The following is a 16,530-nucleotide window of genomic DNA, read 5'->3' as shown; positions in this document are numbered from 1 at the left end:
CAGCAATATATGCTGGTTAATATATATATATATACACACACACAATATATGTATATCATCTAAGATGTATTGTGCTTACGCATGAGAGAGTGACTAATGATCATATATCATCTAAGATGTCATTATGTTTAAACCATCTGGTATTCGGTATACAAAATTCACGGACCCAACCAATACAAAATCCACACATAAAAGATATATAGGTAGTGTATAAACTATACTAAATATACATATAATATACATACCTATACAGCCAAAGTGTATAGGCAATGTATACTTCGGCCATATTTGATAAACTAGATGGCCAAAATTGTATATTTAAGTGAATTCTCCAATTACACCATCTGGTATTCGGTATAAAAAATTCACAGACTCTATTACTAATACAAATTCACGCTTAAACGACCAAACAGAGGGTCACAAGCGTTAGATAATTAAGGTTAAGTGGTTCAGGAACAGAGCATAATGAGGACTACTTTAGATATCAAGAGGAACAATTGGGAGGAAAATCGAACCAAAAGCCTTCAACAAATTAAAGTACATTTGTTTGTTGAACCAAGTCTCTCAACAAATTATTTTATCCTTACTAATTAAGCCACCTCTTCGTTGGTACCTTGCATAAAGTAGTCCTCATTATTGTCTTTGTTTATTACATAAGACGACCTTTGTGTTTAGGTGAAGGCACGCCTCTTCCTGCCCACATTATTTAATTCATAAGTTTACAATTATTTTCATGTCGAAATTTCCACTTTTAATTCACAATTGTTAGTACTCATATTGTCTTTGTTTATTACACTAGTGTTATTTGGCCCGTGCTAAGCCCGGGTCCAAAACTAATATTAAAATTAAATTTGCAATTACTTTTTTTCTCACTCTTTGTGATATTAAGTTATTGAAAGATTAGTTCGACCTTTTCTGCAAATTCCTAAAAATTAAAGGCTCTCCAAAAAATAAAATTGCACCCAAAGTATTTAAATATTGAATAAAGACTTTTTGTCCTTATTTTAGAGTTCTTTTTAGCATTATTTATTTATTGAATTTTATTTAGATTTAGACTTTGGAAATTTCTTGAAATTAATCCAACTTAGCTGTAACATCGGTGTGATTAAAAACATCCATTATGAACTATAATGCTTTCTTTCAAAAAGAAGAAAAACAATTTGGTTCAAGAGACATCAATTATATATGCTACATTTATTCTTATAATGAGATGTTAGTAGATGTTATTTTCATTTAAGATAAGATATACAAATTACAATGAAAATATGAAGAGAATTAATGACTTTTGTTAATATAATTAAATCCTTTGGCTTTGCAAAACTTATGTGATGAGGAAATGGCATTTTTTTCCTTTTGCTAGTTTATAAGTGGCACGTTATTTTATAAAATGTACATTCTAATCATTTTTTAAACAAAAATAAAGCTTCAATGCTTCATGCTTAATATAATCATGTGTCCCTATGCTAAACAAGCACCGCCTAATCCTTTTTAACCACCCCCCCCCCCCCCAAAAAAAAAAAAAAAAAACTAAAAAATCTTAAATATGATTGCTCCCTTTTGTTACAATTGTTTGATACTCCCTCCGTCCCAATTTAAGTGTCTTACTTTCCTTGTTTATTTATCCCAAAAAGAGTGTCTCTTTCTATATTTAGTAAGTTTTGGCAAGTTTTAGACCACTAGATTTAAAAAACTACACATATCTTTAATTTAAGACCACAAGATTTAAAAGTCTTCCTTTATTTCTTAAATTTCGTGCCTAGTCAAACTAAGACACTTAAATTGGGACGGGGGAAGTATTACTATTGTTTGGAAAACTAAAAATTATGTAATATTTAGGTACACAAGCATAAAAGATGTCATTTTCTTTAATTATACATATCAGTTATAGTTGGAACGATTTTAAGGATTTATAGGTTATTGAGGCTAATGCGTGTACATATATATATATATATTAAAGGGGATGGCATATTTTAAATAGTTAACTTATCTATGTAATAGACATTTGAGAACACGCGCAAAAGTATTTTTAAATTTTAAATAGAAAATGTCCAACAGAAACATATATATTATCATGTGTTCGGGTGCTTAATTGAAATAAATCGTAATTTATATGTTCATTTAAAATTTACTGACAAATTTTTAAAAAACTATTAAGCCAATAAAGCAATATATAGTAGGAGAAAAACGATTCATATAAAAGAAGCTATAATACATTCCACATCACCCTTTCAAGTAGATAAGCAATAAAGGACAACTAAAAGGTTGAATTTGGAAGAGACACCTTTTAGTTAGAATCTAACTAAGTGACTGCAAAATCTTTAGATTCCCACTTATTATAAGTAGTAATATGTACGATTATGCAACCAAACTCACAAATCACATTTTATCTCTTTCTCCAGATTTCTTCCGGCTCTGGTTGTTGAAGAAGCTTTAATTTCTTCTTTTCAGAACATTTTAGTCCAGTAGTCCTGATGAGATCATGCTAAGTCATTCCTTTTATGTTTGATGAAATGTATCATAGGCAAAAAGAAGAAGAAAAAACCCATTCTTTTAACTGTGTTACGTAACCATATAATATTTGGTACCCACTAAAACAATTATGCAAATATCCTCACCATTTAAATTTGTCCTCACTTTTAATTTAAAAAAAATATGCAAATATATCCTTGAAAAATTACCATTCGGGACAACGTTAGACTCGGATATAATGTTTGCTCATATATTGATCAACCTTACAAACAAAATATTAGATTGTGGTCTAACATTTCTCATAAATTTTTCAGTTTGCTCAATAGGGATCTTTAGACTGTGGTTTAAAAGGTCCATTAGTTGTAAGAAAAATAAAAGGAGGTCAAGTTACTAAACAGCTAACCAAAAGCCGGACAACCGGCCAAGTTTTATGTCCAGTTAATTCAGATTCACGCTGCGTACAACTCATTCTAAAAAAAAAAAAATCCAATTTAGACGAAACAAGGAATCTGTTGGGATTGTTTCACATGAGTAACTCGGAATTCGACTTGTTGGCTTTGTGAAATTTAACCTTAACTGATACAGAAACATGATAGAGTTGTCATTCTTAGCTAAACATTGGATTGAACTTGAAAAACGATATTCAATATCAAATTAAATAATATGCACATACAACATATTCAACATACAATACTTAAACCTATTAATTATTGAATATTGTCAATATTTGCTAAAGGCTAACAAGGCCACGATTAAACATGTCTGGAGGGAGGCAAATTATTTTCTAGCAAATGAAGGATATGACTATGAGAAGCTTTGATACTCTAGAATAATGCACTTGAGGAAATTTTCTCCCACGTGTTGCTAACGAACGATTTTAAGATCTTTATTTAGTTTGTTTCTTCGGTTGTACCAAAAAAAAAAATTTGAATAAACAAAATCAGCCACTCCTTTTGAAGGCCAAGGCAAGGACCAGTAGGATATTTCTAAATATGTAGCTTTCGCTTAGCTTGCATCTTTGTCCCTTCTGAAAATGGAAACTTTCATTTCTATTGCCCGGTCAAATGGGACACATTTCACTTTCATTACCAAAACATCTAATTTTTCTTGTTCATTTTATTTAATGTTGACATATTGTTCAATCGTAATTCTTTTTTCTCTTTATGGTCATGGTACTTTTCAGGGGGAGATATATATATATATATATATGGATGGGTTTTTAAAGAAATCTTACAGCACATCCGATAGGTTGTAGGATAGCGATAATTATCTTCGAAAATCATTCTATCTCTAGTTGCCGCCTCAAACTAGCTATTAGTTAATTAAAATAGGGACTTTAGATGATCTAATTTTTCTCTTTCCATCAAAATTCTATTTTGGAAAGATGTATATGAAGAAGATGATGTTTTCCTTTGTGCTGTGTGAAGCTTCAGGAGCTAGAAAGTAAATTGCAGAGATAAGAGGCAATGGACAGAAATGGTTTCCAAGAGAGAAACGAGTGAATCAATACTGAAAGATTCACTTAAAAAATTGGGGGAATTTGGGGTAAAAGACAAGAATATATATATATATATATATATATATATATATATATATATATATATATATATATATATATATATATATATATCCTCATTTGTAATAATTAATTATTTACGGAAGGTCCGTGCTAAGCCCAAGCCCAAACTCAAAATATAAAAATAGAAATTCTTATTAAATACGTATAACGTGACACATTTTCTACCGCATAATTAATTTAATGTATTTGCAGGTTAATGATATCTTATTGATAAGTTTTATAATTACTAAAGTTTCTTCGCCACACAATTAGATGATTTTTAATGAAAAATTTATTTATGAGGAAGAAAGTTAAGTAGAAAAATTAGCAAATCTCAAAGGGACACAATGACTCGATATCCTACACTAACATTAATTATGATAAAGTATGATAATTACAAATTGCAAAGCTCATAAATCAAAAAAATATTTTCATCTTTTTGTGAATTTGTGAGCGTGTGATTTTATTCATAGATAAAAATCGATTTGTTTTGACATTTATTAAATTTTCATGCATTATCTTGCGTCAAGGGTTTATGCTTGTTAAATGTGATTTTTCACCTTAGTTTCAGACGAAATTCAAGAAATAATCTATATTTATTAAATTGAACCTCAAGATTCAATAAAATTTAATTCTTCATCTATTCTCTATACTCAAAAAAATTAAATTTAGTTAACCAAATAAGAGATTTTAAAGATAACCCGATCTCAATGGATGACATTGTCTTCATTTTCAACACTATATGGCATCATTTAAAAAAAATTACTTTATGTATTTATAATAAATTATAGATTTCAAAGGCACGTATAAAATTGTCCATAACTTTTTTATTAGGCTAAAGTTACGTTCTTGAAAAAATTATCTTATAAAATAAAAAAGGACCTAAAAATAATTAATTGAAAAGTTTGACATTAATTTGAAAACTTTTGTGAGGACTACAAAAGTCCTTTGATTGTCCCTCGTATATAGTAGTAATAAGACGACACTTTGTGTTAGGTGAGGCGCCCCCTTTTTCCGCCCTCATTATTTAATTCATAAGTCTGCAATTATTTTCATGTCGAAGTTGCCACCCTTAATTCACAATCGTTGGTCAAAATATAAATATTCTTGAAAAAGAATGAAGAAAATGAAAGTTGTCATGCTGATGTATGAATATCTTCGTTTCTTTAAGGAGATTCAAAGGGTAAGGTAGTATAATCTTTACTGATTCATTAAAGAGTAGTATTAAATAAGAGATAAGGATCACAATGGATGTTGAAAGAGCCATAAGTTTTTATATAGTTGGATTACCCGTGGAAGCTGAAAGGACAAAAATGTAAAAAGGCTATAATGTAAACAATAACTGAAAATTTTGCACAACATCAGTACCCTATAATAAATATTGGAAGATGAAACGATTCTCCCCATTGATCCGATTCAACTTAGCATTTTGTTTTTTTCTTGTGAAGGGCAAATTTTTATATGACTACTTTAGTCTTTTAACTTTTCTCGTTGAGGCTTTCTACTTTTTCTATAACACTTGTCTCTAGTTGCACGTGTATCCCATGCTAATCAGTATAAATATTTTAAAATGGTATAACTAATATCATCTGATTGTCTTTTGATTAAAATTGCTATAGTTTTTTCTCATTTGTAACGTAAATAAATTGATGTATCATCCAAACTCCCATGTTAGGAGAACCAACAACAAAGATATTAATATGAGTAGCGAAAAAAAAGGTTGAACGAAAGCACCATAGAAAGCAACACGAAGAAGACATAAACTCTTCGAAGTATCTCATGAGACAATTCCATGGTTTTGCTCTTCTCTGAGAAACCAAGAACCACCTAGTTCATCATCAATGACTATTCTCACCTAGATCCAATATTATAAGACTCTGAGGATTAGCAATTACTCATCCACTTGATTGACTAGTTAATTAGATTAAGTTTTCTAAATTATCTTTCTATGTTGATTTGTCGTTACATCAGGATGAGCCCTTCACTACAAAAAAATATCTATTAGACGCATCAAACTTTTCAATCTCATCTCGTGCTATTATGTTATGTTGATATTTTCATCTTCTTTAAGTCTAATCTGCGAAATGGATGAAAAATGGAAAAGGGTCAAATATACCCCCGTACTATTGGGAAAGGGCCAAATATATCCTTCGTTATACTTTGGGGCCAATTATACTCCTGTCGCTAGGTTTTATCATATAACAACTATTTTTTCAGTTCAACCGTCTCAACATAAAGCGTTATAGCAGAGAAAACATATAGCTACTCAAGATTCATGAGTTGGCAAGTGATCCAATGACCAAGCTTCAGATGGAAAATTTGAAAGTTGAGGTCCAATTCTGTTGCTAATTTTCATCAAAACATTTAAAGGAGTAATATGTGTTATAGGTTGAACTAATATAGTAGCAGACCTATAACTAGCAGTGGCGCAGCCAAGATTTTCACTAAGGAGGTTGAAAAATATAAAGTAGTAAACAAACGAAGAAGCTAAGGGGGTTCAACATCTACTATATATACATAAAAAATAATTTCAACCTTGTATATACAGGGTAATTTTTGCCGAAGAGAACCCCCTAGCCATTACCTGGCTCCGCCCCTCGTAACTAGTTAGAAAAGATCATAGCAGAAAGAGTCAAAGACAAGCTCATAGAATAAACATATTCGGTATGAGTCGATCTTAAGGTCCAATTGGTGGTAATAATGGTAGAGGGTTAGTGGTGAAAGAACAAATAGAGGGGAGGGGTAAAATGGTTAGGGGTGCTGAGGTGGCATGCCACATGGCATCCCATGCTCATCAAATGTTAGTGTCATGTAGGATTGGATGTCCACCTTAAACAACTTTAATGGTGAAAGGGTATACTTGAACCAATAGTATAACGGCAGGAGTATATTTGGACTCAAAGTATAACGAAGGGTATATTTGGTCCTTTTTCCTTAAAAAAAGTGGTACAAAGTTCTTAAGAGAGGAGTAAGGGCTGCAAACACAGATTTCTTACCACTCTTTGATGTCCCAAAATCAGCTCAACGTGCTATTAGTTATCGGAATATCCATTCCGTAGGAATTTGAGATCTAAAAACTTTTATATTGTAGAAACGCCTTCGAATTTACTTATCTGCTCTCTTTTCATTTGTAACTTTTCATTTTCTTCTTCCTCAACGTTCACAGCGCCAATACCGAGCTGAGAAGCTTGATCGTCATTTAAGAATGAGCTCCTTTCATGGTTTGGGTGTAAAAGGAACCAAAGTTTCAAAATTGAACCACATTTTCAACATACCAACAAAAAGGAAAAAACCCAAAATCTTGGATTATTAAGCATAAGTCTGAGATAGTGAATTTACTATCTCAGATTGTACTATGTAACATTACTGCTTCTTCTTCTTGGTCTTTGATATTGCCATTTTCAAAAAGGCCCTTTACTTCAAGAAACACGAAAACACTATAAAGAAGTTTCTTATATGTGAATTCTTGGTTTATTTAGAACAAGATTCTTGGTTTTTCTTACAAGGTTTTGTGAGAAAAATGAAAGAAAATAAGGGTGGAAAAGAAGGACAGCGGAATATGAAATACAATGATCATTTGATCTTCCATTTACTTGAATGCATTTTCTCATTAATTTATTGAATGTGCTGAAGGAATACGTTTCCTCATTAATTGAGTAATTTCATTAGACACTTTCTGGTTGTGATTACTATTATTTATTATGCACAATTTTCTTACGTTTCTATACCATTATTCAGATGAATGTGGAATATACTAAATCATTGAATGCAATTAATTAACTCCTCAAACTTTCCACCTTTTAAGAGCCACGAACATGGATGTATTGGAAAACGAAACGGATCTTAGTCATTATTAATATGACTGAATAATATTTAGTATAAATGCATGCTTTTTTGTCTTTGTATATTATTAAATTAAATATTACTATTTAATATATAATTAGATGTTATATTAATTACATTTTTATTTAGTGTAAGGGCAAAATTGTAATTTAATTTTGAAGATAGGAGCTTCTCACTTTTTAGTATAACTAGATTCTCGATATGTGCGTTGCTCGAGTTGTAAGATTAACTTAATTCACACAGGATCTTGAACACAATAATCTTACATGGAGATAATACAGAAAACATACCTGATGCGGAAGACATTATCACGAAAGCGGAAGCGTTAATTGTAAGCGGTTTCTACCTCCTTGCACCCTAGCCTTACGTTACCCAGTAGTCGATGATGGAAAAGTATATAGAAGAAGTGGTAACCTTAATGGGTGGAGGGAGGACCAATTTATAGGGGTTGAGACTTAATCCGGTATGTCCATCAAGTAATCGATCTAACGGACGAGATTTATTCTTCATTAGAATTAGTTATGGGCTTTACATTAATTGGGCCACACATAAGAATAATAAAAATTCTTACATTCTCCCACTTGGCCCAATGACCACATAACACTAATATTTAACGACATAAACATTAGTTGCGCATAAAATAAATCTCTTATATAACGTCCATCATACATACCATAATATGACAAACCACTAATGCGAGTTATGGCGGTCATACATAATTTTGTGCTACATACTCCCTTCCATATACTACAACATTAGTAACTTATCATACTAAGTTCATAAGCTATAAAACATTTAACATTATGGTCCACAATAATGTCTCATGGTGACTTATCCTGTAATTAATATCTCAAAACAATAATGTGTACACCATTATGAGAAACAGGAAATTCATTAAAGTATATCAGAAACACATAATTGAGCTCAGAGTGTCAAACATAATAAAGAAAAACATTAATCATAAGCACAACCAAGACCCATTCTATGTACATGTTCTTTAAATATCTTTGGTTGTAAACCTTTGGTTAGCGGATCTACAATTATGAGATCAGTTCTAATATGCTCAAGTGACACCCTTTGTTTCTGAACTTCATCCTTGACGGTAAAATACTTTAATTCCATATGTTTGGCACCTTTGGAGTACTTATCGTTCTTGGAGAAGAATATTCTTTGCGGTATTATCACAATAAATTTTCAGCGGCTTGGTAATGGTGTCAACAACCCCAAGTCCTGAAATAAAGTTTCGCAGCCATAATGCATGAACTGTGGCTTTAAAACATACCACAAATTTTGCTTCCATTGTGGATATGGCAATGACGGATTGCTTAGCACTCTTCCACGATATTGCTCCTTTAGCTAATAGGAACAAGTAACCAAAAGTGGACTTTCTAGTGTTAACACATCCACCATGATCTGAATTCGAGTATCCAATAACTTCCAAACTGTTGGATCTCCTATACGTGAGCATGTAATCCTTCGTTCCTTTCAGGTACCTCAAAACTTTCTTTGCAGCTTTCCAATGATCAATTCTCGGGTTACTCTGATATCTTCCCAGCATTCCGACTGCAAAACTAATATCCGGTCTTGTGCAAGTTTGAGCATACATCAAACTTCCAACAATAGAAGAGTAAGGAAGCGACTCCATTTCCTTTTGTTCTACATCATTCTTTGGACCTTTGTATGAGACTAAATTTGTCTCCTTTTTGAATTGGAACAACTCCTGCTGAACAATTCTTCATGTTAAATCTCTCAAGAACTCTTTCGATATAACCTTTCTGAGACAATCCCAATAGTCCTTGTGATCTATCACGGAATATTTCTATCCTATCACAAAGGATGCCTCGCACCGTATCTTTCATTTCAAAATTCTTAGAGAGAAAATCTTTCGTCTCACGTAATATGCCCAAATCATTAGCGAGCCAGCAAAATATCGTCAACATATAGGACTAAGAATATGAACTTTCTAAGTTTGATCTTTTGGTATATACCGATCAATGGTGTTTTCCTTAAATCCAAAAGATGTTATGGTATCATTAAACTTTATATACCATTGTCGTGAGGCTTGTTTGAGTCCATATATTGACTTCTTTAATTTACACACCATTTGACCTTTTCCTTTAATTTCGAAACCCTCTGGTTGGTCCATATAAACTTCCTCCTCGAGGTCTCCATTAAGAAAGGCGAGTTTTCACATCCATTTGGTGTAACTCTAAATCATAATGAGCCACAAAGCCATAATAATTCTTAACGAGTCTTTCTTTGAGACCGGTGAAAAGGTCTCTTTATAATCAATGTCTCTTTCGAGTATAACCCTTGGCAACAAGTCACGGCATTTTATATCGTTCAATATTGCCATTTGAATCGCGCTTGGTCTTGAAGACCCATCTACACCCGATTCTTTTAGAACTTTCTGGCGATTCAACAAGATCCCAAACTTTATTATAGTCCATGGATTTTAACTCTTCTTTCATGGCATCAATCCATTTGTCTGACTCAGTACTTTCTATGGCTTGTGAAAATGAAACCGGATCTTTATTAAGTGCAATGTCAAAATCTGACTCTTGTAAATAAACCACATAATCGTCTGGAATAGCCGATTTTCTTTCTCTTTGAGATTTTCTCAATGGCACTATTTGTGGTTCATTTGCGTCAGATATTTGTGAGTTAGTTCGATCCTGGAGTGTTTCATTCAAATGTTGTTCAGTATTGTCAAAGTGTTCTTCGACAACAGGAACAATATTTGTTATTGGTGTGGAAGTAGGCACATTCATGGGCAATGGAACATTAACCTTTACCTTATTTATTTCCACATTTTGACGTTCGACCCTCACTAACTTCACCATTTTCAATGAATCTTGCATTACCGGTTTCAACAATTCTTGAGCTATGGTTTGGACGATAAAACCTATACCCTTTAGATTTCTACGGGTAACCAATAAGGTAACCACTTCTTGTTCGAGAATCTAATTTCTTTTCATGTGGATTATAAATTCTAGCCTCATTTGGCAGCCCCAAACATGCAGGTGTCTTAAACTAGGTTTCCTTCCGGTCCACAGTTCAAAAGGAGTATTTGAAACTGCCTTGCTAGGAATCCTGTTTAATAAATACACAACGGTACTAAGAGCATACATCCACAATGTTTTAGGTAATGAGGAATTACTTATCATACTCCTAACCATATCCATAAGTGTCCGATTACGCCTTTCTGCAACCTCATTTTGTTGAGGTGTTCCTGGGCATAGTATACTGTCCACATATGCCATGTTCCTCGAGGAACTTTGCAAATGGACCTGGACATTTTCCCGATTCGCTGTATTTTCCATAAAATTCAGCACCTCTATCTGACCTAATGATTTTCACTTTCCTATCTAATTGTCTTTCAACCTCATTGACGTACACTTTGAGGGCGCCCGTTGCTTGAGATTTTTCTTTCAGCAAGTAGATATATCCATAACGTGAAAAATCATCGATAAAAGTGATAAGATATTTTTCTCCATCAAAAGATGGAACATCAAAAGGTCCGCAAATATCAGTGTGTATAATTTCAAGAAGCTGGGTGCTTCTTGTGGCACCTTTCTTACTATGCTTAGTTTGCTTTCCCTAAATGCAATCCAAACATATATCAAGATTAGTAAAATCTAGATTCAGGAGAATCTCATTCTTTACTAATCTTTCTTTGGATATATGACCCAAACACTGATGCATACAAGTAAGCTAACTTTCATTCAGTGAACTACGTTTAATTTCAACATTTTGATGTATAGCAAGAAGGGATTCAGAAAAAACAGTATCGAGTTTCAATTTATATAAACCATCAATAAGAACACCAGAACCATAAAAAACAGCATTCTTATTTAAATTGAAACATCCATGTCGAAACTTAAAATTAAATCCAGAAACATCAAGTCTTGAAAGAGAAATCAAATTCCTAGAAACTGAAGGAACATAAAGAGTCTATAATAGATCAAGGTGATGTCCAGTCTCCAAGATCAAACGATAAGTCCCTATGCCTTCAATTGGAGCCTTCATACAATTTCCCATGAATAAGAAATCCTTATTTGGATTTGTAGTTTGGATCGTAAGAAATCCTTCGCAACATAGTGGATACATGAGTAGTTGCACGAGTAATCAAGCCACCAAGTATTATTAGGAACTTCTACTAAATTTGATTCGAAACATACAAAAGCACTAAAAGTACCTTTCTTTTCAAACCAAGCTTTACGTTTCGGGAAATCTTTCTGATAGTGTCCTTCCTTTTTACATTGAGTTCCTTATGAGCATCATGTTGAACTTTAGCAGGTGCTTTCTTCTTCTTGAACTTGTTGGCCTTCACTTTAAGTCCTTTACCCTTTACCAGCTTTGACCCGTGAGGTTAATAGAATGACCTACTTGTTTCTTAAGTCTTGATTCCTCACGAGTAAGCATATCATTTGGACAATTCACTAACATCCCACTTATCCTTAATAGTGTTATAGTTAATTTGGAATGGTCCATACTCAGGAGGCAATGAGTTTAGAATAAACTGAACCAAGAAGGAGTCATCCACTTTCATCCCTAAAGTCCGGAGTCTTGCTGCAATATTAGTCATCTCGATGGTATGATTTTGCATACTACGCAACCCATCAAACTTCATGGTCGTGAGTTCAGCCATTAGTGTACCAGCGAGAGACTTATCAGCAGAATGAAAACGTTCTTCCACAAACTTCAGGTATTCCCTGGCACTTTCTGTCTGTGGAATAGTACTCTTAATGTTGTTGGCAATAGTCATTTGCATAAACATAAGGCTCAATCTATTAGAGCGTTTCCATGCTTTATGAAAGGACTTCTCATCCTCACTGCTTGTATCAGTAATAGCAGTGGGTTTTTCTTTCAGCAGAGCCAAGTCAAGATCCATCACACCTAAGTGGAACTGGACTTGTTCATGCCATTCAGAGAAGTTCAATCCGTTGAACACAGTAACAGATGAAGCAAGCGAATGAAGAGGAATAGCTGCAAAATAGATATACATATGCTCACAAATTAGAAAATAATGTGGATTCAGCAAAACAATAAAAGTATATAATTCTCCTTTGGATGATACTACGACATACTATCATAATTTAAATGTCATTTTCAACTTTAACAGGCAATTAAATATTTTCAATCAAACATATACGACATCTTTGGATATACAATACATATTTGATTAAAGAATACTAATTTACCTCATTATGTTCACTACTCATAGAATAATTGATTCACCTTTGGGTAAATCCTTAAGTTCTAGCAATAGTGAAAGTCAATTATCCATTTATTTTCAATAATAGGCATTTCATTAGTTTAATGGATAAACGACAATTTCTATGCATGCATAATTTTCTTAAACATACTAGTTCGGCCACTTTGGTGACTAACAAACTATATTAACATAAATGCACACATAAAACAATATCATAAAGTTTCATGCACGTGAATACTTTAAACATTCTAGTTTGGCCACTTTGGTGACTAACAAACTATAAAAACATAATATATATGCATAATGTTAACATGAATATAATGTTTGTATAAATATTAGACATTCCAGTTTGGCCACTTTGGTGACTACCAAACTATATGCAACTTTATACACATACACAAACTATCACTTAATGTAAAGAACACTTTCCATGATAGCACATATAAGAATTAAATCACAGCTAAAGCATTATGTGGGATTACATGCGTGTAAGTATGAAATTTATGTATTGCAGAATCTTTTAGAATGAAACATCATCATCTTAAGTGTCTAAAATATTTAGACAGTAAACCTAACATTATAATCCAAAACATAATTGCCGAGACCTAACTTAAATAAAATCAAGTCCAAGTATTTGCATTAAAGCTTCACAATAGGACAAAACTACGGACCGAAATTTTCATATCTTCATGTCACGGCTTTTCATCACAGAATATGTACTTTGTGGACTAAATATTAGCAACTGGCTAGCAGAAGCTTTACTTTTTCTTTTTAAAAAAGGAATTCAGAAGTAATCTTCTAACATGCATAGTTTATAATGATTAGGTTAATTATAGGGGCAACCCTAATGGGTGGAGTGAGGACCAATTTATAGGGGTTGAGACTTAATCCTCACCATACGTCCATCAAGTAACCGATCTAACGGATGAGATTTATTCTTCATTAAATATTAGTTATGGGCTTTACATTAATTGGGCCACACATAAGAATAATAAAAATTCTTACACGAGTATACCGAATCATGTATATCTTTGCAAAATAGTGTATATGTATATATATATATATATATATATATATATATATATATATATATATATATATATATATATATATATATATATATATATTAAAAATAAAATTATAAGTAAATACGTATACATTAACGAAAATAAAGTACAGGTTTCTATGAATAATTTATATTATACGTGCATGAAATAATTATATATTCTGATGTTCTCAAAACTGTGAAGTATTAGGCATGATCCTCCGAATTTAAATACTTCATATCATTGATAATTTGATAGTAAATTTTCAAATGATCTTATGCTTGTAATCATAATATATGTCAATTATTGGCTTTTATTTGGCAATGGATTTACAAATTAATTATAATTAATATCTAACATAATGTCATTCGTAAAAGCAGCAAACATGCATTTTAAGATCATCATAAAGTAGCAAGTCATCTACTCTAAGAATTATGAAATCGATTTCACAAAAATGACAATGAATAGGAAATAAATAGAAGAATTGGTTTATAAATTAGAACGTGGATGTTTGCCAGTTTCTTCTTGATTTGTTGCCTATACGTTTGGCTATCTCTGTAAACGGTAGTTAAAGTTATTTTTCATGAGATTGAAACAAACTTAAACTACGTACATTTTTTCAAGAAGGTGCAACCTTGTAATTTCCTTGCACCTTTTCATTTACTTAGGAAAGTACGCAGATTCCTTTTCGTGTTTTAACCTTGTGGCAATGATAACAAATTAACAACATTATCGATTGATATCAAAGTGATGATAAACAAATTATCATATTTATTTAGTGTCTATATTTAGGAAAAGACACCTCAATAATTAAATATCATAATCTTTAGAAAAATAGGTGCTTATTCCATTATAAATAGATGTGAGTAAAATCAGTGATTTATCTACCATGATAAGTTGACCAACATCAGTCAATTAACCTAACCTATAAATGAATACATATGCGGGGACCCTCAAACTATTCCGAATTTTTCACATAGCCACTTAAACTAAGTCTTGTTCCTATTTAACCACTAAACTCACGTCTAAAATGTATCTATTGAACACATTTTTGACAGTCAACCAAAATATATAAGTGCGTGATCCTCAAATGCCATGACATGGTAAAGAAGCCAATACAAATCTGACACTTGGAAAATATTAAAAAGAAGAATTCACCTTCCCCTACATTGCATCTTCTCCGGTACCATCACAATCAGCTTCTGGTCTTGTTCTTTACCATTTTCGGCCATTAATAACTACTTTTTGACATTTTTTCAGCCTTTTCTTCTTCACCCATTTCACTTCTATCTTTATTTCACTTTTATCTTTTTTCATAACAAGAATCTGTCATGCAAGCTGTAGCAAGCTCAATTTCATTATAACCGGTCGAAAACCATCATTAATTACTCCTAATTAACCTCATTCTCCAAATAAACCCATATTAAACCCAGTAAGAAGAAAGTGAGAAACATTGGAGGCAAAATGAGTTCAACTCATTCTCCAAATAAATCCAATTCAAGGAAAAATTTCATTGCAGACGCCACGCTAACAAACACAACAAACAAAATCAGAAAGACTTCTTTAACCGTACTGTGGCCATCAGCGCCTATGCTTAGTGTAAACGACACATTTTGTCATGTCAGCAATGTGTGTCAATAGGAACAACACTTAATTCAAATGTCTAAATGGGAAAAAATGGATAATTTTAAGGGACCAAATATGTATTTGGCCGATAGATTATAAACGACATACCTTTGTAATCTACCATACCAAAACGACCAATCAGTAAATCAGCGGACCTACTTCTAAAGGTGAATTAAATGCCTAAGCCCATGAACTTAATAATCATCAAAACATATAAAAAAGCTAGGCATAGACAAGGTGATTTAGCACCTCTCTATGACCATCATTGCTATTTATCTTTTTTCTCCTTTTTTTTTTTTTTTTTACCTATTTTCTCTTCTAATTTTGCTATAGAAAAAACTATAATAATCATGGTTCTTTTCCTCTTTCCTATTTGAAGTCCATATTAATGTTATATATTAATTGTAGAGTACTCTTAATTGTAAGTCATTTGTGAAAAACCGATGGAAGTTTAAGGGTCAAGTTGTGACCCACGTTCTGTTGTCAATTTTTACCTTTTATTCTTATATTTCTCTTAAATTATTTGATAAAATTAGATCTACTCTTATCAATAAGTTTATAATTGTCCACATCTATTGCTCAATTAAAAGGGAAAGGCATTTAAGAATATTAATTCGTTAGGCAACCTCGTAGTCCAGGAGCGTATTTTTCTTCTTTCTCATATTTTTGGGTTTTCTCTCATTTTTACCATTTATTTGCATTACAAAATTGAAACGTTACTTAACTTTTTTATTGTTATGACTCATAACTTATAACCTTTCGAGCTCCGT

At 32.2% G+C, this 16,530-nt stretch overlaps 1 pseudogene; it reads left to right on the top strand.

The window, feature by feature from the left end:
- The window catches only part of LOC132066120 (late blight resistance protein R1-A-like), a 100,407-nt pseudogene that overhangs the window by 81,847 nt on the left and 2,030 nt on the right, over window positions 1–16,530 (top strand).

This window comes from Lycium ferocissimum, chromosome 8 (genome assembly GCF_029784015.1).
Source record: "Lycium ferocissimum isolate CSIRO_LF1 chromosome 8, AGI_CSIRO_Lferr_CH_V1, whole genome shotgun sequence".
NCBI classification, from domain to species: domain Eukaryota; kingdom Viridiplantae; phylum Streptophyta; class Magnoliopsida; order Solanales; family Solanaceae; genus Lycium; species Lycium ferocissimum.
The sequence above is the reverse complement of the archived record's forward strand: the minus strand, read 5'-3'. Positions and strand labels throughout refer to the sequence as shown.